The sequence below is a fragment of the Microcaecilia unicolor genome, chromosome 6 (assembly GCF_901765095.1).
Source record: "Microcaecilia unicolor chromosome 6, aMicUni1.1, whole genome shotgun sequence".
NCBI lineage: Eukaryota > Metazoa > Chordata > Amphibia > Gymnophiona > Siphonopidae > Microcaecilia > Microcaecilia unicolor.
Genome location: NC_044036.1, coordinates 94,031,393 through 94,052,252, shown reverse-complemented (window position 1 = coordinate 94,052,252; position 20,860 = coordinate 94,031,393).

The window sequence follows — 20,860 nt, the reverse complement described above, 5'->3', positions numbered from 1 at the left end:
AGTGAAAGTAATTACACTGACTTGACTTGGTACTGGGCAGTGACCTAGAGATTCCAACTTGCTTTCCTTCACCGCCCCTTTTACTAACAACCAATAGGGTATGGCTTCCTTAGATTCTAGCCCCCTACAACAAACAGGACTTCAAGAAGATACTAGCCACACTCTGTCTGTTAACATTGTTAAGGATAAAGGAGATATTCCTATACTTTATCAGATTTCGTCTGTGACTGTAGCACTTAAGAGCAATGAGGGTAAACCACACCTGATGGAAAAGAAAGAGATGCAAGTATCATCAATATCATATCTTTGCCCTATGATTTTCAAAGAATGTTGAGCAGAAGCGTAGCCTGGTTGTGACGTCAGGGGGAGCGGACAGCAGACTGTGTAGACCGGATGAAAAATAGGTGCCATCAGCGGCGGAAATCCATTTGGGGGAGCAATTGCTCCTCAGGTGCCCCCCCCTAGATATGCCACTGATACTGAGGCTTTGAAGACCCCCTGTTTATGAATTCTCCTAAGGAGGTAACTAACTTAGAGATTTGAAGAAAATGGAAATGACTCTTTCTAGAGGTTTGTCACAACTTTGACTCTTCTCTCTCCTTCTCTGCTCATATCCAGCAGATCGCCAAGACCTGTCGTTTCTTTCTTTACAACATCCGTAAAATCCGCCCCTTTCTTTCTGAGCACACTACCAAAACCCTCATCCACACCCTTGTCACCTCTCGTTTAGACTACTGCAATCTGTTTCTTGCTGGCCTCCCACTTAGTCACCTCTCCCCTCTCCAATCGGTTCAAAACTCTGCTGCCCGTCTCGTCTTCCGCCAGGGTCGCTTTACTCATACTACCTCTCTCCTCAAGTCGCTTCACTGGCTCCCTATCCGTTTTTGCATCCTGTTCAAACTTCTTCTACTAACCTATAAATGTACTCTCTCTGCTGCTCCCCAGTATCTCTCCACACTCGTCTTTCCCTACACCCCTTCCTGTGCACTCCGCTCCATGGATAAATCCTTCTTATCTGTTCCCTTCTCCACTACTGCCAACTCCAGACTTCGTGCCTTCTGTCTCGCTGCATCCTATGCCTGGAATAAACTTCCTGAGCCCCTACGTCTTGCCCCATCCTTGGCCACCTTTAAATCTAGACTGAAAGCCCACCTCTTTAACATTGCTTTTGACTCGTAATCACTTGTAACCACTCGCCTCCACCTACCCTCCTCTCCTCCTTCCTGTACACATTAATTGATTTGATTTGCTTACTTTATTTTTGTCTATTAGATTGTAAGCTCTTTGAGCAGGGACTGTCTTTCTTCTATGTTTGTGCAGCGCTGCGTACGCCTTGTAGCGCTATAAAAATGCTAAATAGTAGTAGTAGTAGTAACTTTGCAAGTTTTCTGGAGAGACTGTAATTAGCAACCCTGGAGGAAAATTTAAACTTTGCAGGCTTCTAACAGTTCTTTACCTAAGAGTAATTTGTTGTTGGAAAGTAAGTTAGAAAATATGGAAAATTCTCTTCGCACTAATAGTTTAAGAGTTTTGAATTTTCCTTTTTGGTAATTTATATCTGGTAAAGAAATATTGAAACCGTATCTTCTGGAAATATTGCACTTTGATTCTTTTAATCTTCCAAACATCCTTAAAATATATTGGGCGCTGAAAAAAATGAGTGCTACATGCTATTCTCTAAACAGCACCCAAAGTTGTGCACCATGTATAAAATAGCTCAATTTTGGGCACAAGGATTTACTCCAACTGAAACCTGGTGTAAATTTTTGTGCCTAAATTAGGCGCAGATCCACTATTTTCCATATGAGCGCGTGCAAATTCTGGAAATATGACCCGCCCATGCCTCTGCTATGGCCAGACCCCCTTTTGGAGTCACATGTAAAACTTTACATGCACATCTTTATAAAATACCAACTAGAAAGGATGTGTGCATAAATTCACATTGTTGCCAATTAGCACCAGAGGTGGCAGCAATTTCCATATGCTGGCCTGCTGCCAGCACCAGCGTCTCCTCTGTACTGCGGCCCATCTCTCTGATGTAACTTCCTGTTTCTTCAGAGTTGGGCTTCAATACAGAGGAGACGCTGGTGTCAGCAGCAGGGCAGTGTATGGGGATCACTGCTGTCTCTGACTTTTGAAAACAACAGCAAAAAAAGAAGGTAGGCTGAGGAGGGGAGAGATGCTAGACGTCGGCGTCGGGGCCTTCCCTCTGCAAGTTCCACCTATGTAGAAACAGGAAGTTGAAGCAAGGTAGGCGGAGCTCACAGAGGAAAGGCCCCGATGCCGGCCGCCTGTCTTAATGGTTGCTGTGGACGAGTTGCCGAAGACTCTAGAAAAAGTACGGAGGGCCGCAAGGAAGGGGGGGGGGCAGGAGAAGGGGAGGGGGATAGATGTAGACTCACCAGGGAAGAGAGAAAGAGAGAGAGTCAGGACTTTAATATACTGATGGGCCATTGTGTGGCTGGGCTCCCTTTATGCAGGGGCCCTGGGAAACTGCCCCTTTTACCCATTGGTAAAAGCGGCCCTGAGCAGCACACTACAGGAGTGATACTCTCCCCTCCCTCCTCAATCCTTTACCTTATATATTTCTTTTTCATAAGGTGGCAGAGGCAGTGATTCCCATAGGCTGCCCTGCCACCGGCACCGGCCTCTTCTCCCACTGCGGCCCGCCTCTTGACATAACCTCCCTTTTCCTCAGAGGCGGGATGCAGTAGTGAAGAGGCCAGAGCCTGCAGCAGGGCAGCCTATGGGAATTGCTGGTTCTGACACCTTTTGGAAAAAAAATAAGGTGAACGAGAGAAAGGGGGAGATGCTAGACCGGGTGCGGGGGCAGAGGTGCAGGCACGGGGGTGGGAGTAGGCGGCATCTCATCCCTGCCTTGGGCAGCAGATTGCCTTGGGTGATCTTCTCCATGTTCTTTTTGAATTTCATGGACACCTTAGCCCAGTGTTTCCCAAGTATGTGTGTGTGTGTGTCTGTCTGTCTCTCTCTCTCTCTCACACACACACACATATGTGTTCTCATATCTGTCTATATTGATATATAGATATATAGGAGTAGACTCCAGAAAGAGCGCAAAGATTTTGGTGCCAGGAGGATAGAACTGCTATTATAGAATGCATATGTGAGTCCCTAGCTTTACGCCTAACTTCAGGTCTGGGCACTTATGATGTGTAAAAGTCTGGTTTAAGTGTGCATGCCTAACTGTCGGCAATTAGATGTGTTTATGTTTGTGTTTTATTATTTCTAGCCTGCTTTTATCCAAGGTAGGTAACAAAACAACATACACAATAAAAACCAACAAACAACTAACAAGCACAAATGCAGCAAGGTAGAAATATCGATGAAACACAGGCAGATCATGACAGCTCATAAATCTGGTTCAACAAATAACTTTTTTGCATTGATTTAAAAGATGCAGCATTCCATGGTAACTCCTTGTATTCTATAACCTGCTTGCATAACTCCTAGGAACACCACAGACCTGTCCATACCCATCCCATATCCACACTCCCCTTGAAATTACATGCAATGGAATTGGCGCACCCAACTTCTATAGTAATAACTACAGGCAGTTGGGCTTGCGAATGCTAATTGGTGCCAATTAGCACTTATTAACAACAACTCAGCAAGTTAGGCCAATGATTGGCTTTCAACTGCAGTTGACTGCCTTTTACTAAATTGTGTACACACGGGGGGGGGGGGGGGGGGTCAGCACCCAAGAAAAAGATCTAGGTGTCCTTGTAGACAATACGCTGAAATCTTCTGCCCAGTGTGTGGCGGCGGCCAAGAAAGGGATAGTAAATAAGACTGAGAATACTATAATGTCTCTGTATCGCTCCATGGTGCAACCTCACCTTGAGTATAGCATTCAGTTCTGGTCACCGTATCTCAAAAAAAATAAAGCAGAAATAGAAAAGGTTCAAAGAAGAGCGACAAAAATAATAAAGGGGATGGAACTCCTCTCATACGAAGAAAGGTTAAAGAGGTTAGAACTCTTCAGCATGGAAAAGAAACTGCTGAAGGGGGATATGATTGAGGTCTATAAATCATGAGTGGTGTAGAATGGGTAGAAGTGAATCAATTTTTCACTCTTTCAAAAAGTACAAAGACTAGGGGACACTCAATGAAGTTACATGGAAATACTTTTGAAACAAAATATTTTTTCACTCAATGAATAGTTAAACTCTGGAACTCATTTCTGTATGATGTGGTAACAGCAGTTAATGTATCTGGGTTTAAAAAAGGTTTGGACAAGTTCCTGGAGGAAAAGTCCATAGTCTGCTTTTGAGATAGACATGGAGGGAGCCACTGCTTGTCCTGGGATTGGTAGCATGGAATGTTGCTATTATGTGGGTTTCTGCCAGGTACTTGTGACCTGGATTGGCCACTGTTGGAAGCAGGATACTGGGCTAGATGGATTATTGGTCTGACCCAGTATGGCTATTCTTACGTTCTAACCTGTGCACACAAATTTGTATAAATTTGGGGCACACAAGTTTATAGAATCTGGGGCTTACCCGTAATTCTATAAAAATTGCCCAATTTGCACACACAATTTAATTGAATAACAAGCTAATTAGTACCAATAATTGTCTTTTTAACAAGCAATTATTGGCACCAGTTAAATTGACATTTACATGCATAAATTTAGGTGCAGGATCCATGCAATCTGAAAAAAGGGGGCACGGAAATGGAAGGGTCATGGGTGGAATGGGGGTGTTCCTAGCATTTACGCACATTGCACCATGTTTCAGTTGGGGCAAATGGCTGCGCCTAAAGTTGGGCACAATTCCCAGGTGTAAACTCTTTTCTATAAACTGCACCTAAATTTAAGTACAGCTTATAGAATAGTGCTTTTTTCAACACCAGTTTTGTTGGTGCTATGTACAGTATAGAATCTAGCCCTTAATGTGCAATTTTCAGAACTGACAACATTGGTGCAGAAAGTCCATGGGTACTTTTGCCTGTGAAACTTGCAGCATTTCTCAAAGGAAATTTGGATGCATACTTTCACTTTGAAAGGTGCCAAAGGATAAAGTACATCTCGAGATTTGCATCAGTTTTTTTTACCCCCCTGTGGATATTTCTTTTCCAGCCAAAACAATGCAGATGTTTTTGAAAGTGAAGAACTATGGATGGTGTTTGCTGCCTTCACCCTAAGAACATATTACCTGCATTGTGGAACAACACACATATTTTTACCCACATAAAGGGTGCCCAGTTTACAGAAAGCCCATGTACATAGGTATATAAATAAGTTACTTTTGAAAATGACCCTCTCTTTAAGTATTCCTTTTATTTTTCTCACTGTCTTGCTGTACATAAATTTGCGCACAAGTCATAAATGAAATAAATAACATATTCTCCGAAAGTTTTTTTGGAACGTAAGTAGTGTTAGATTCCTTGCTGCTCACGTGGACCACTTACTAGATGACACAGTACCACAGAGATAATGAGGCTCAGGATTTTGCTCAGTACCTGATGCAACAGCACTCTCTAATCCTGGCCTTTGGGGTGGGTACCACCCAAAAGCAGTCCCACCCCTTGACAAGGATTTTTCTCTCCCTGGTGCGACAGAAGCCAGTGACCTTACCTGACACACCTGAACCTGCGAAACCTAGGAAGAACTCAGAACTGTAACATGGCTTTTGGATGAAGGAACCTTTGCTAGAAGAAAAGATGAGACAAAGAATGATGGGAGCTCTAATGGCCGTATGCCAGTACAAACCGGGCTATTATCTTTGAATAACCAGATCACTAAAACCAACATATGGTGCCAAGGTACAAAGTGCCTGTACTTGCCCAAAACACAATATCTGTCCACATTCCCTATGTCATAGCACCCTCCCCTTCTCTGGCCCTCTCACAGAAAGTAAAATTGCATTAAGAAATATATTCTTCCCAAGCTTTCTTTGTTCTGTCATGGTAAGAGATACATACCTGGTTGATCCTGCCAATAGCATATGTTTGTCTCAAAGATTAAGCCATGCACGTGTAAGTACACATGGCTGATCCAGTGAGACTGTGAATGGCTCATTAAACCAGTTGTGTTTCATTTGATCGCTTTACCTGTTACCTGTATAACTGTGCTACATTTTAGAAATAATGCATGCTGACAAGCACTGATCTCCTGGGATGTGTGCATTTATCAGGGAATTCAAAAACGTGGGATAAACACAGAAGATCCCTATATAGAAAGAGAATGGATCAAAGCAAAACTGAAATGACTTGTATACATTAAACAGGACATAGAAATCCTACAGATCTTTATCTGCCAGCAACATCATCTGCCAAAACATCAGTTGAAGTCAACTCTTTGTCCGCTGTCAGTTTGCTCATCAACTTTTGATGGAGGGAAAACTTTATGTCAGCTTTTGTAACATTACCACAAACCAGTGGCATAGCTATGTGAGGCCTGGGACCCCCAAATTTCTTCTGGACCCCTGGTTTTGCTAGCAGGGGTCCCCAACCCCCACCAGCTGAAGTGTTGTCCAGCGCTGGTCTCCAGCGCCGCTGCGTTGCCTGCCCTGTTCTGACTTCCCCTGACATCCAGTATGCTCCGTTTAATGAAATTCAGCATGCTCAATTTCACTAAAAGGAGTGTGCAGGATGTCAGGGGAAGACAGAGCAGGGCAGGCAATGCGGCGGTGCCGGAGACCGGCGCTGGACAACACTTCAGCCGGCAGGGATTGTGGACGCCCCCCCCCCAGAAAAAGGTATTTGCTGTGGCAGTGGGTGGGGAGCGGCCGGGGGGGGGCGGCAGACCAAAATGTGCCCCCCCCCCCACCTCGGGCTCTGGTCCCCTCCCATCATGAGGTCTGGCTATGCCCCTGCCACAAACAGGCAAACAATGGTATAAATCAGGAGTATAGTCAAAGTCCACAACTCATATCTCCACCTGATGGATAATCAACTATATAGAAGAAATTCCTAACATGGACTCTCAGCAGTGCGACTCATGGTACAAAACTCAACCAGTGAAAATTACACACTCAATTCTTCATCTGTTCTTTAAAGTTCAATAAATCATATTTAAATAATTAGAATATTTTACTCATCTTATAAAAGTTCTTCAAAAATGTCAGCTTGGGGGGGAGAACTCTCTTCCAACATGCAGCTTATTTCGCTGGTGTTTTATCAAGGAAACCCTCTCTCATTCAGCCCAACCCATCCTGCCAACCAGTCATTCAATTTCAGCCAAGATCTTGGTTGATGCAGACTTCGGTGGTGCCAGGATTTCTCGCGCATACATGCGAGAAGTCCTGGCGCCATTGATGTCTGCAGGAAGGAAGCAGCCAAGAAGGAAGGAAACAGAGGCACTGTATTTATTTGGCTGCCAGGGCCTTAGCATCCCCACCAGCAAATGTATGGTTAGAGCACACGGGGGGGGGGGGGGGGGGAGGGGAAAGAGAGGAATACGTTGCCCTCCCTAGTTTACCCCGTGCACCCCCAAAATTGGAGGGCTGGCTATGCCCCAGGTAAGAAAAATATACTGTGAGACAAATGTTTTCTTTAAAAATAGACTTTGTCTGGATTATATGCTATCAATAAACGACATCTAAGAATTTTTACAAGCTTTTCGTGCTTTTTGGTGACTTCAAAACACACTGAAAAGAATGAAGAAGACTAAGAAGCAAAGACTGTGGGGTAATATTTCACCAGCAGTGGTCAGGTTTTCCTTTTGGCTGCTGCAGGCGTTTTGCCCAGATATTCAATACCGGACCATGTCTGGGCTTCGTCAGTGAATATCCAGGTTTGTGCAGCCGGCACTTAACAGCCTAAGAGAAGCCTAATAAAGGTAGAACTGAATTTTATGCGGTTCAATTTTTCATGTTAACATAGTTGGTTAAGTGCTGAATATTGGCTCTTAACTGCAAGTGCTGACTCCGCCCTTGAACTGCCCACAAAATATCCAGCTTTGGCTTTAGCGCTTAGTGGTGATATTCAGCGGCACTAACCAATTAAGTGCTGCTGAACATCAATGATAGCCCCACACAAGTGATTTAACCACAGGGGCGGCCCAAGACAGTCTGCCGCCTGAGGTGAGAGGATGAGCTGCTGCCCAGGCTCCGCTCCGCTCTGCCCCCTCACTCCACCTCATGGTCTGACATCTCCCCCCTTCCTTCCTTCCTTCCTTCCCTGAATTTACCTCCTTTTCTGGCTTTACAAAAGTTGGGGAGGCAGTGGTTCCCATATGCTGCTCTGCCACTGGCCTCGGTCCCTTCTCTCTACTGCAGCCCGCCCTGCCTCTGAGGAAATAGGAAGTTACATCATAGAGGGGGGCCGTAAGTGAGAAAGGGTTGGCGGCAGGGTAGCGTATGGGAACCGTTGACACCCTGACTGTTGGAAAGCCAAAAAAGAAGGTAAATTTGGGGAAGGAAGAGCAGGGGGCAATGCCAGAGCACGGCAGGCATGGGGGTGGATACAGCTCCACAAGAGTGCCGCCTGAGGCCCCCGCCTCAGGTGGCCCAATGGTAGGGCTGCCACTGATCCAGGCACCCCTCCTGCCTGGTTAAATCGCTTTGAATATTAACCCCTATGTATTTTACTGAGTACACTCAGAAGGTAGACAATAAGAAACATATATCTGCATTAATTTAAATTAATAACTCTAAGTTTATCTTTATACCACAGAAAGTATGTGTTGGGTTCATGCAGCATCAGCTGTTTATCCATTTAGGTGGCACAGATTTAAGGGATAAAAGCACTTATGGCACTGATGCAGCCACTGAATACAAGAACATAAGAATAACCATACTGGGTCAGACCAATGGTACATCTAGCCCAGTATCCTGTTTCTAACAGTGGCCAATTCAGGTCACAAGTACCTGGCAGAAATCCAAATAGTAGCAACATTTCATGCTACCAATCCCAGGGCAAGCAGTGGCTTTCCAATGACTGCCTGAAAAGCAGACTATGGACTTTTCATCCAGAAACTTGTCCAAACCTTTTTTTTTAATATAGCTTTTATATTCTATTACAAGCATAACTTGCAAACTGAAATACAGAGATAAACTAAACACATAGTAAAAAAAAAAAGAAAATAATTTTAAGAAATTTACAGCCAATCTCTTTCTTAGAACACTGTTGGCAATAGAGAGGGGGAGAGATTTATAGATGAGGAGATCCAAAATAAAACTCAGAAACAAAATTATAAGTAAATGGCCTGGCCTGAATATTCCCACTCTATAATTTTCTTAATCAGTTATTCCATCTATCATTCCTTCGGTCTATTTGACTAGTTTCTTCATATCCAAAAATGTTTGAAGTTATTCTGTCTCAAAGAAAACATATTTATTGCCCAAGAACCGAATTAGGCATTTACATGGATATGCCAATAGGAATGTTGCTCCTAATGCCCTCGTCTCTTCACTGAGAGCTAGAAATATTTTCTTTCTGTCTTGCGTTGTCTTTGTCACTTCAGGAAAAAAATCCATATTCTATGGCCACAAAAAGTTTTTAATGAGTTCTTAAAGTATAACTTTATTACTGCATTTAAGTCCTGTTCAAATACAAATGATACTATTAAAGTCCGTCATGTTGTTACTTCTGACAAAGATTCTTCCAATAGAGCAGAAATATCCTGAATTCCCTGCACAAGATCCTGAACTTGAGGCAAATTTTCAGAGCCCATTGGCTCTACTCCAGTTCGAGGAGATAGTGGAAGGTAATAAATTTTATTGAATGGAGGAATAATAGAAGAAGGATATTGAAGAATTTCTATAAGGTATTTTTTAAAGAAATCCATCGCGTTTATTCCTGTAGCCATAGGAAAATTCAGTACTCTTAAATTAAGACGCCTGTTATAGTTTTCTATTTGCTCTATTTTCCGAGTTGTCAAAAGTTTGTCTTTAACCAATACATCAATAATAGATTTTACATTTTTAACCTCTGATTGCGTCTGTAAAACTTGATTCACAGAATCTTGTTTGACTTTTTCTAACGATAAAGTTAAAGCATCTACTTTACTCACGAGAAGAGATGTATCTTGAGCAGATTTGGTAACTGTAGTTGTTAATTCTTGAATTGCTGTCCAAATAGACTCCAATGTAGCCACCATAGGAGCTTCAGGCTCCAAGCACGTTTCCTCTGCGGTTTGGGGTCGAGCGCTGCCGACCAAGGCCTTGCTGCCACCGGTTCCCGATTCAGCTGGGCCTTCCTCTATACCCCTAAAGTACGCAGGACATGGTGGTGGATTAAGCAACGGAGAGGATAAAGATGTCTCAATCCCCACGAGCGCCGTTGCTCCTCCATCGGCGCTCAAAGCAGGTTTCAACGCTCCGGTATTCGGTGGGGTGCTCGTTGCATATTGGTCTAGCGTTTGCTGGATTGGGGATGAGGTTCTGGCCAGCGGCAGTTGGCCCTTCACCGTCCCCTTCCTTTTGGTATGATGCATTAGGCAATGAAACTAATAGAAGAAATGCCAGAGAACAGCTCAGACCAACTAGCTAACCTGCTCAGGCCGACATCTTGACACGCCCCCTCCACCCACACTTTTTTCTTAATGTCCAAACCTTTTTTAAGCCCAGATACACCAACTACTGTTACCACATCCTCCAGCAATGCGTTCCAGAGCTTGACTATTCTTTGTAGACCTCAATCATATCCGTCCTCAGCCACTTTTCCAAGCTGAAGAGCCCTAACCTCTTTAGCATGTCCTCATATGAGAGGAGTTCCATCCCTTTTATCATTTTGGTCACTCTTCTTTGAACCTTTTCTGATTCCACTATATCTTTTTTGAGATACAGCGACCAGAATTGAACAAAATACTCAAGGTGAGGTTGCACCATGGAGCAATACAGAGACATTATAATATTATTTGTCTTATTTTCTATCCCTTTCCTATTAATTCCTAGCATCCTGTTTGTTTGTTTTTTTGGCTTCCGCTGCCCACTGGGAAGAAGATTTCAGCATATTGTCTACAAAGACACCTAGATCTTTTTCTTGGGCACTGACTCCGAAGGTGAACCCTAGCATCAGGTAACTATGATTTGGAAAATTCTTGCCAATGTGCATCACTGACAGCATAATAACCTTTAAATATCAACCTGCATTATTTTAACTAGAAGTGTATGTGATCCCTTAAAACAAAAGTCAGCCCCTTTTATTCACAGAGATCCACATCCCCCAAACTGTGTAAACTAGAAGGAATATGCAAAATACAGTGAGCACTCCAAAACTAAAAAGTGGTTTATGTTAGAGCTGTTATATAAGCTTTATGTTGACTCATACATAGGATTAAATATTGTGTGTCAGCATATAACCACTGTGTGAAAGCATAAATCTGACCCTGTGTCACCTTCCAAATAAAGAGTTCAATAGAAACAAAACCTTGATATTTAGGAAGAAGAGAATCTGAGATTCAGTGCCTACTTGCTTTTGGATGACATAAATTTGAGATAATAAATGTTTAATATTGGGGATTGTTTTTCTTGAAGTACAGTAAGGCAAAGCTTAAATCTCATGAACATTTTAGAAATACTCTTTTTTTAAAACTTTTTATTTATTCATTAAAAAAATAAATGTACAAGATTAACTCTTGAACAAGAAACACAGAAGGTAACAGTGCTACAAGGCATTATAAGGTAATACAAATTGAAAGTAACATATAATTTCTTTCTTAGACCACCAAAAAAGAGGAGGGGGGGGGAGAGCAACACAGAAGTAAATGATGAGAATAAATAAAAGGTATATCCTGTTATACCATGTGCATTTGTACAATGTTTAGACTGATATGCTTCCCTTTGCATAGCCTCTTTGACATCATATGAGAAATTAAAAACAATGATTTGTACAATAGGGGTGTGAATTTGTTTGAAACAACACATTTTCCTTGTTGTTTTTAACCTGAAAAGGCAGGGGGGAAAAAAACAAGATTTGGGGCCTAATATTAAAAAAAAACAAAAAAATAAAAACTGAGCTCCAAATGTATTCTCCTAAGTAAGGCCCCTATATTTTTCTTCTATTTTCAGCTGAAAATACATCTTAATTTAGCACGCTATAGGCACGCTAGCGTTTTTAGTGTGTGCTAAAAATTAGCACGTGTTAACACTACAGACACCCATAGGAATATTTATTTATTTATTTATTTGTTGCATTTGTATCCCACATTTTCCCACCTTTTTGCAGGCTTCATGTGGCTTACAAAGTTCTGTTATGGCATTCGCCATTTCAGATTCAAAATTACAGTTGGTGTTACATAGAGAGTAGGTTGACATGAAAAAAAATAAGCAGAAAGGCATAGAAGGAACCAGTCAAAATAAAGGTAGAGTGGTGATGTGTTACAGTCACAGTTATTGAGCGTTATGGTATACCTTGTTGAAGAAATATTTGAGTTTATTTATTTATTTATTTATTTATTTATTTATTTATTTATTTATTTATTTATTTATTCATTCGTCTAGCCCACAATTATCCAAAACAAGTTTCGGTTCAATGTGGCTTACATTTGATAAACAAATGTCGATTACAGTATTGCTTTACAGTTACAAACTGGACTGGATCATCTGACTAGATTGGATCTTCTATAATGCTTGCTGTTAACCATAAAATTTCTTGAATAGGTAAGTTTTCAATTATTTTCTGAACTGAAGATAGTCTGTGATGTTTCGTGTGATCTTGGGAATTGAAGTCCACCACTTGGAACCCAGGTAACTAAAACAAGCTGTGTAGATGGTTTTGTAGATTGTGTTTCTACATTTGGGAAGGTGAAGTAGTAGGTGGTTTCTGGCATCTGGGCTTACATTTCCTGGTGATATTTTGATCAGGTCTACCATGTAGTCAGGAGCCATGCCATATAGATTTTTGAAAATGAGGGTTCTGGTTTTGAATAGTAGCCTGGCCTTGATTGGGAACCAGTGTAGCTTTGTGACCAATGTGGTTTCTCTTTTATATTTAGATTTTTTGAAAATCAGCTTTGCTGCTGTGTTTTTTCAACGGTTTGCGGCGATTTCAGTATATTTTCTTTGCACCCTACATATGCTGCATATATGGGCGTCTCTAGAATTTAGCACTGTGCACGCTAAAAATGCTAGCACACCTTAGTGAACAGGGCCCTAAAAGTTATGGGTTTGATATTCAGCCAGAGGTGATCAGAGTTTTATGGAACACTGCTGGCATTATTCTTAGAAATTCAATAGTGGGCCAAATTCAGGCTCTGGCATTGAATTTCCAGGAATGCAGAACTGTCAAAAACATAGCTGGCAAAGGGCCCCTTTTACTAAGGTGTACTAGAGGATTTAGTGTACGCTAATGATTAATGCACACTAAATGCTAAGCTGCCCATAGGAATATAATGGGTGTCTTAGCGTTTAGCATACACTAATTTTTAGTTTGTGCTAAATCCACTAGCACGCTTTAGTAAACAGGACCCTAAGGGGATCTTTTACTAAAGCTTAGCTTGAGTTATCTGCAGCAGGGCCCAGAGGAATAAAATGGGGCCTGCTGCAGATAACTCAAGCTAAGCTTTAGTAAAAGACTGCCTAAGTGCGGTACTCAGCACTTAGAAACATAGAGGCATGACGGCAGATAAAGGCCATATGACCCATCCAGTCTGCCCATGGTGAACCGCATAAAGATAGGACTGACTTTTATGCAGTTACCTATGCCAGTTAAGTGCTGAATATCGGCACTTAATTGGCCAAATGCTGATGCTGCCTCCAGAGCGCTCCCAAAATAGCCAGTTTCACATTGAGTGCTAAGCAGACATTTTCAGTGGCGCTATCTGGTAAAGTGCCGCCGAATATGACCAATTAACCCTGAATCTATGGAAAATCTAAATTTGAAAGCGCAAAACCCCTCCGAGAAAAACTGCACTGGTTACCAATCAAGGAAAGGATCGCTTTCAAGATTTGTACCTTTGTTCACAGAATAATACATCGTCCAGCTCCGAGCTATATGACTGAACTAATCGACTTACTAATTAGAAACACAATTGAATCAGCCAGAATGTACTTAACTCTTCATTTCCCAAATTGTAAAAACCTGAAGTATAAAACAACATACGCATCAAGTTTCTCCTACATATGTACACAGCTCTGGAATACACTACCAAAACGCCTGAAATCCACGAATAATCATTTTGAATTCCGAAAAAACCTAAAGACTCACCTTTTCAAGAAGGCCCCACAGATCTGACATAAATCAGGAAATGGACAGTACTCATCCCTGACACATGATCACTCCCTAGCATTTCGATTGAGATGAACCAACCCAACCTATTTACTGATATTTCTTTACTGTATTTGTTCACACCGGAGTCTGTAACCACCTCTCCGGAACTATGTAAGCCACTTTGAGCCTACTAACAAGTGGGAAAAGGTGGGATACAAATGTAACAAATAAATAAATAAAATAAATAAACAAATGATTTAACTGGCCAGGGAGCCATTTCTGGCCTGCTAATTCACTTTGAATATCGCTTATAAATTTAGTCCTGCCATTTATTTGCCTAAATTTATGAGCATAATTTATGAGGCTAGTGCTTTAAATCAGTGTTAGGCTCCTAACTTTTCTCCCCTACTCTAAATCCACTAAATTTATGACCAAAATTTAGGAGTTTAAGGATTGATATTCAAAGCTATTTAACTGCTAAATCACCTGTGCAGGACTATCTGGAAATATTCAGTAGTACTTAATTTAATTTAATTCTGGCATTTACAATCCACTTAACCATCAAGTTCAAGGTGGAGAACATTCACACATTATGAGCAGGTACTTTCTCTGCCCCTAGAGGGCTTAAAATCTGAGGGCCCTGTTTACTAAGGTGCACTAGTGTTTTTTATTGCATGCTAAATGCTAGCACACCTATGCTAGTGTGCCCTTAGCAAAGAGGGCCCTAAGTTTTTGTACCTGAGGCAACAGAGGGTTAAGTGGCTTGGCCAACATCCTGCACTAGGAACTTAACCCAGGGTACCAGGATCAAAGGCAGCTTCACTAACCATTAGGACACTCCTCCCAACTGGATAGTGCTACTGAATATCCCCTCTAACTGCCTAAACTGAAACTGGCTATGTTGAGGGCGGTCAGGGGGCAGAGTGAGGGTAAAGTCTGCACTTAAGTGATTTAGGGGCCCAACATGCATCAATTTGGAGTTACCACCCGGCTACTGCGTGGCCCTTGCGGTAATTTCATTTTTGATGCACGTCCGCTACGCGCGCTGGAAAATAATGTTTATTTTCTGGTGCGTGGCAGAAACCCGGTGGTAATTGTCATTCTATGCGCGTAGACAATTACCGCCCGGTTAACACGTGAGACTTTACCCAAAATGGATGTGCACCAATTTTTATTTTGCTGTATGTCCATTTTCGGCAAAAATTTTTAAAAGGCATTTTTTACAGGTGCGCTGAAAAATGGATCTGCGCATACCCAAAACACGCGCCTACACTAGTGCAGCCCATTTTTTGGTGCAGCTTAGTAAAAGGACCCCTAAGAGACAATATTCAGCACTTTACTGGATAACATAACCAGACTAATCAGATCCACAAAACACAGTCCTATCTTTGTTAGGTTTCACCTGTCTGATGTAAAAGGGTGCCCTCCCAGACCTCTGATAAGCGGATGCCATACTTCCCTTAAGAACCAGACTTCCCTTTAATCTTCGGAAAACCTGGAAGCTAGTGTTATGCAATAAGGAGAGTAAATAATATGGTGCATAATAAGAGTGCTCTACGTCAATTGGATTGAATTGACATTTCTTAAACAACCAGTTTCTAATATGCCACAGCAAGCAGGCCTGGTTATATGTGCGTATATTTGGTAAACCCAACCCCCCACCACCACCACCACCACCATCCCCATGTTCGTAATAACCAAGTAAATTTCAGTTTAGGTTTCTTATGAGCCCTGCAAAATTTGGAAAATATTTGGTTTAAACATCTCTCCTTAACAGGTGTAATAGTAAGGTTTACAGGAGATACAGCCATTTGGGCAAGAAAATTATGCATATTAATATAATTTTCCCAAGCAAGGATATGGGCAAGTCTCTCCAGCCCTCCAAACAACATCTAGTGTCTGTGAGCATTCTGGGTACATTCAATTTATATAAAGATTTCATATCCATTACCAATTGTATCCCTAAATATTTAAAGAAACCATTAGTCCACCGTAGTGGGAAGTGTGAGCCCCAGTTATTCCTCGCCTAAGAATAACTTTTTAATGAAGAGATTAAGTAACATTTTATAATAGACTACCTGATTCCTGCTATATTCATTATTCCATTTGCTCCATATACCATATGAATACAAACCTAGAAATAAACCCTGATGTACTTCCTTTTCTTCCCTTCCTTTCCCAGCTTTACTTGAACCTCAAATAGCTCCCCAAACTTAAATCTTACCAAAGGCCAACCTGGTTGCACCATCTGGAACAGTACCTAGAGCACCCTTCCCTCCCCTCCACTCCTTATCAAATAGGTTCCATTCCTCCACCACCACCACATTTGATATAGAACACAGTCCAAACACATTGCCACTTCACTATGAATAATGAATATAAAATCCAAACCACATGCCACCAGCGGCGATCCTAGCTGGCATGACACCCGGGGCGGATCGCCGATGTGCCCCCCCCTGGCAAAATGACACCCCCCAGGTGCACGCCGCTGGGGGGGGGGGGGTGCAGCGGCGCGCACCTGTCAGCTGAATTCGCTGACTTTGCTAACTTCGCTGCAGCTCCCTCTGCCCCGGCCAGAACAGGAAGTAACCTGTTCCAGGGCAGAGGGAGCTGCAGCGAAGTTAGCGAAGTCAGCGAACTCAGCTGACAGGCGGCCGCGGCACCCCCCCTGCGGCATGCACCCGGGGCAGACCGCCCCCACCACCCCCCCCCCCCCTTGGTACGCCACTGCATGCCACAGTATTTTAACTCACTAAAAGGAAGAATAATTACTGCTTAGCATACCCACTTTCAGCGTCAACAAGGTTATTCTGCATTCCTTCGACTGCAGCTCAAGTCACCTGACTCAATGATTCTCTGATAAACTCTCTGAATGCTGTTGGATTATCACATTGTAGAGTTTTGTTATGAAAGGTAACCTTTATAACTGCAGGATAATATAATCCATACTGCATTCTCATTTATTTTTATTGTGGATGTAGTACTACAAGTTGTTTTCTACATTGCACAGTGCAGTTGGCAAAGTCTGGGGCTGTGCTTATTTTAGCCCCATTCCATCTGATGTCAGTTTTAGACTTAGTGATTAAGGCATTGAGAACATTGAAAAAAATGTCTTGGACTGCTGCCATTGTTAGTAATGCAACTAGGAACTCTGTGGACCCTCTCAACTTCAAACAGATTTTTAAATTGCATATCCAACTGCTTTGGCAAGAGGTCTTCAATGAAGATGATGGGCTTCATTCCTAAAGTTCCTTCCTGCTTCAGTTGTTGGCCTCCTTCAAAACTCTCTAGCCCTATAATCTCAGAACCTAATCTATAAACCTCAGAAACGGACAACAACGATGCAAACCTCAATCTTGCAAATACAACCCATTCCCCCCATACAAACTGTAAATGCAATCTATGCTAGTACTGACCACTTGTATAAAGTGCTATACTTCAACTAAACTGAAATCTGTAACCGCCTCTCTCCTATGGAAGCCACATTGAACCTACCAATGAAGGGGAAATGTGGGATACAAATGCAATAAATAAATAAAATAAAAAAATAATCTCCTGGTCCCTTTGGCATTGAAAGATATCCTCCTCCACAATTACAATTCTTTGCTCCAGCTGTGTTGTTCTTTTATTGCACCCTCCAATCTGTGTTGCCAGTTTGGTTATCTCAGTTCGCAAAACTGATATGTTCAGAGCCCTTGCTTGAAATAGAGTCTTACCTCCCACCCCAACATTCAGCGCTATTTAACCAGCTAGGCTCCTGACCATTAAACAGCATTTAACTGGCTATCCACAAATATTCAGAATCGCTAGACAAACAAATCAACAAAAATCTACAATATGAAAATGTTTATAAAAGGAAGGAAAAAGCCTCAAAGAGCTCAAAAATCATATCGATTTACAGAGCTGAACAGATCAAACAATCTTCTCGTCATCATCGGCAAAAAACCTTCTTTCTTGATGTCTTTATCTTTTTATTATGTTTATAATTGCAATATTAATCAAAAGTTTAGTGGTGTAGTCTGTACTGTGTTAAGCTACAGCGGATTAACAAAAGTCCAGATCTTGACTATCGCTGATACATGAAGTAGTTACAATAGCAAAAGCACCAAAACTTGTCCATGGCATTTATCATTGATGAAACATTAGAGCACTTACCTGTGAGAGGCACTTGTGGGACTTGTGCTGAACCGATTTCTTCTCTCCTCGCCCCAGGCCAACGATGGCCAGCGTTTCACTCTGCTGCTTCAGGGTCCTGGTTAGTGGGGCTACTCTAAGCACGGAGAAAAACAAAAACAGAAAAACAAAAAAAATCACTGGTAGCTCACACCACCGCACCTTTAGATATAATTATAAAACACAGACAGTCTTGTACTTGCATCGGCATCACTTCTGATTCAAAGTGCCTGACACCTCGCCTGGCCATCTTCAAAATGGCCCCCAATATATACCAAAAATGGCATCAGATGCTGTTACTCTTTCCTCCTATCAAAACAGACTAGAAAAAATGACACCACTCAATCCGCGCATTAAGCCCTATGTGCTCAAGGGAGAACAGTCTAAAGATCCACTTCTGTTCTTGTTGTAATAAAACTCTCTGATGGTCCCCTCTTCTCTTAAAGCATGGCAAAGCTTGCAAAACTGCACATTTTAAATCAGTAAAAGAATGGTGATACTTTACACAGTGTGATACTAAAGGTAAACCTATCTTACAGGTGTGCAAAGCACTTTTGTGTTCTGTCAAATGACTAGTAAGTTTTCAGGAGGTCTGACCAACATATACTTTGTCGCAGGGGCATTTAAGGCAATAAACTACATTATTTTATTTATTTATTTGTAGCATTTGTATCCCACATTTTCCCACCAATTTGCAGGCTCAATGTGGCTTACATTTACCGTAATGGCGGTCGCCATTTCCGGGTAACAGTATAACATATGGTATTACGTTAAGGTGCATACCTATATGGTAACATAGATGGAACATAATATACATGGAACAGTTCATGGTATATATATATATATACTATAATTATCAAGAGGTTTGGAAAACTTAATCATGAAAAAGGTGTATCACCACTCTTAACTTTGAAATCCAAATCAAAAACCTGGATTATACTTTAACAAAGGAACCTCAAACCACCTCATGGACACCCATTGCTATTCAAGCTTGGTTTGCCATTCAAATGAGGAGTAAATTACTATCATTGGTTCAGGTGGGGAGGATTGGAGAAAAAAAGCCACCCGAAAAAACTCAAATATAATTGAGAAAACCGGATGGTCTAAAAACTCCTTGCCTCTCCACTATTATCAACAGTTAAGATAGGTGCACCTCCCCTAACAAAAAACCGAACTTATTCACAATTTGAATTCTCAGACTGGCGCAAAGAAGCAGATCGCTACCCGGAAGTTTAAATCCTGCCTCGTAACAACTACAGACTGGAAAAGCCCCGCCTCCTTAAGGGCTGCTCCAATCAAAATGTTCCATGACTGAAAGGTGGCCTATGAGCTTTAATAGTAGGCGTTCCACTCTATATTGCGATTCAAACCTTGCGGTTCCACTGTTTGTAAAAGATAGATCCAAAACTGTTCTTTTCTCCATAATATGGTTTTAATATCCCCCCCTCTCTTACCCAATATCACTTGGTCAATGACCATGCAGGTTAATTGATCAAATTGGTGTTGGCAATGCACACAATGTCTAGTCATAGGTGCCTCCAACTTAAGTTTGGTAATACAATGTCTGTGTTCGATGACCCTAGTTTTAAACTGGCGTGTAGTATGTCCCACATACATTAAGCCACATGGGCACCAGAACACATACACCACATTGGTAGATTCACATGTGGTGTTGTGTCTTAGCTGAAAGTCTCTACCAGTTGTAGAAGTAAACATAGAACCTTCCTTAGTTATTGAGCAAATCGAGCAGTGACCACATTTTTGATGGCGACCTACTATATGATGTTTTTGTGTCCACACATCTGCGTAACTGAATTGATCTTGAAGATTTCTATTGCGTGAAAAAGACATCATTAAATGATGATCAAGAAATGCTGGTTGTGTAGACATAATATTCCAGTGTTTTCTTAAGATAGCCGCAATCTGAGGGGAACGATTAGTAAATTTTAAAACACAAGTCGTGACTTGTGAATCCCCTTGTTGTCGTGTATCTACCTGGTTTTGTGTTTCTGAAGATAATAAAGATTCTCTATGATTATATAGAGCACGTTTGAAAGAATGTCTAATCAATTTATCGGGATACCCTCTCTCTTTAAATTTCATCTGCAATTTCTTAGAGGATTCCCGATATTGCTCTGTCGTGTCACAAATCCTTCGGTAACGGAGGAACTGGGAAAACGGTAAACTTTGTTTAAGGTGGTAAGGATGCATGCTATCGTATCTCAACAATGAATTTCTGTCTGTACTCTTAACAAAAACATCTGTTCTTAAAGACCCCAAGTCTTTTTTGATGAGTACATCCAAAAAATTAATCGACTCTGGATGACTATTACTTTCAAATTTAATCGTTGCATGACATCTATTTAAGCAAATGACAAAATCCTCCAGTTCCCTTTGTGAACCTTGCCAAAGAAGGAAAACATCGTCAATATATCTACCCCAGTATTTGACTTTCTCATATCCTTGTGCCGTATATACAAATTGTTTTTCATATTGACCCATGAAAATATTTGCTATTGAAGGAGCAAATGAAGCTCCCATAGCTATGCCCGAAATCTGTAAATAAAGATCA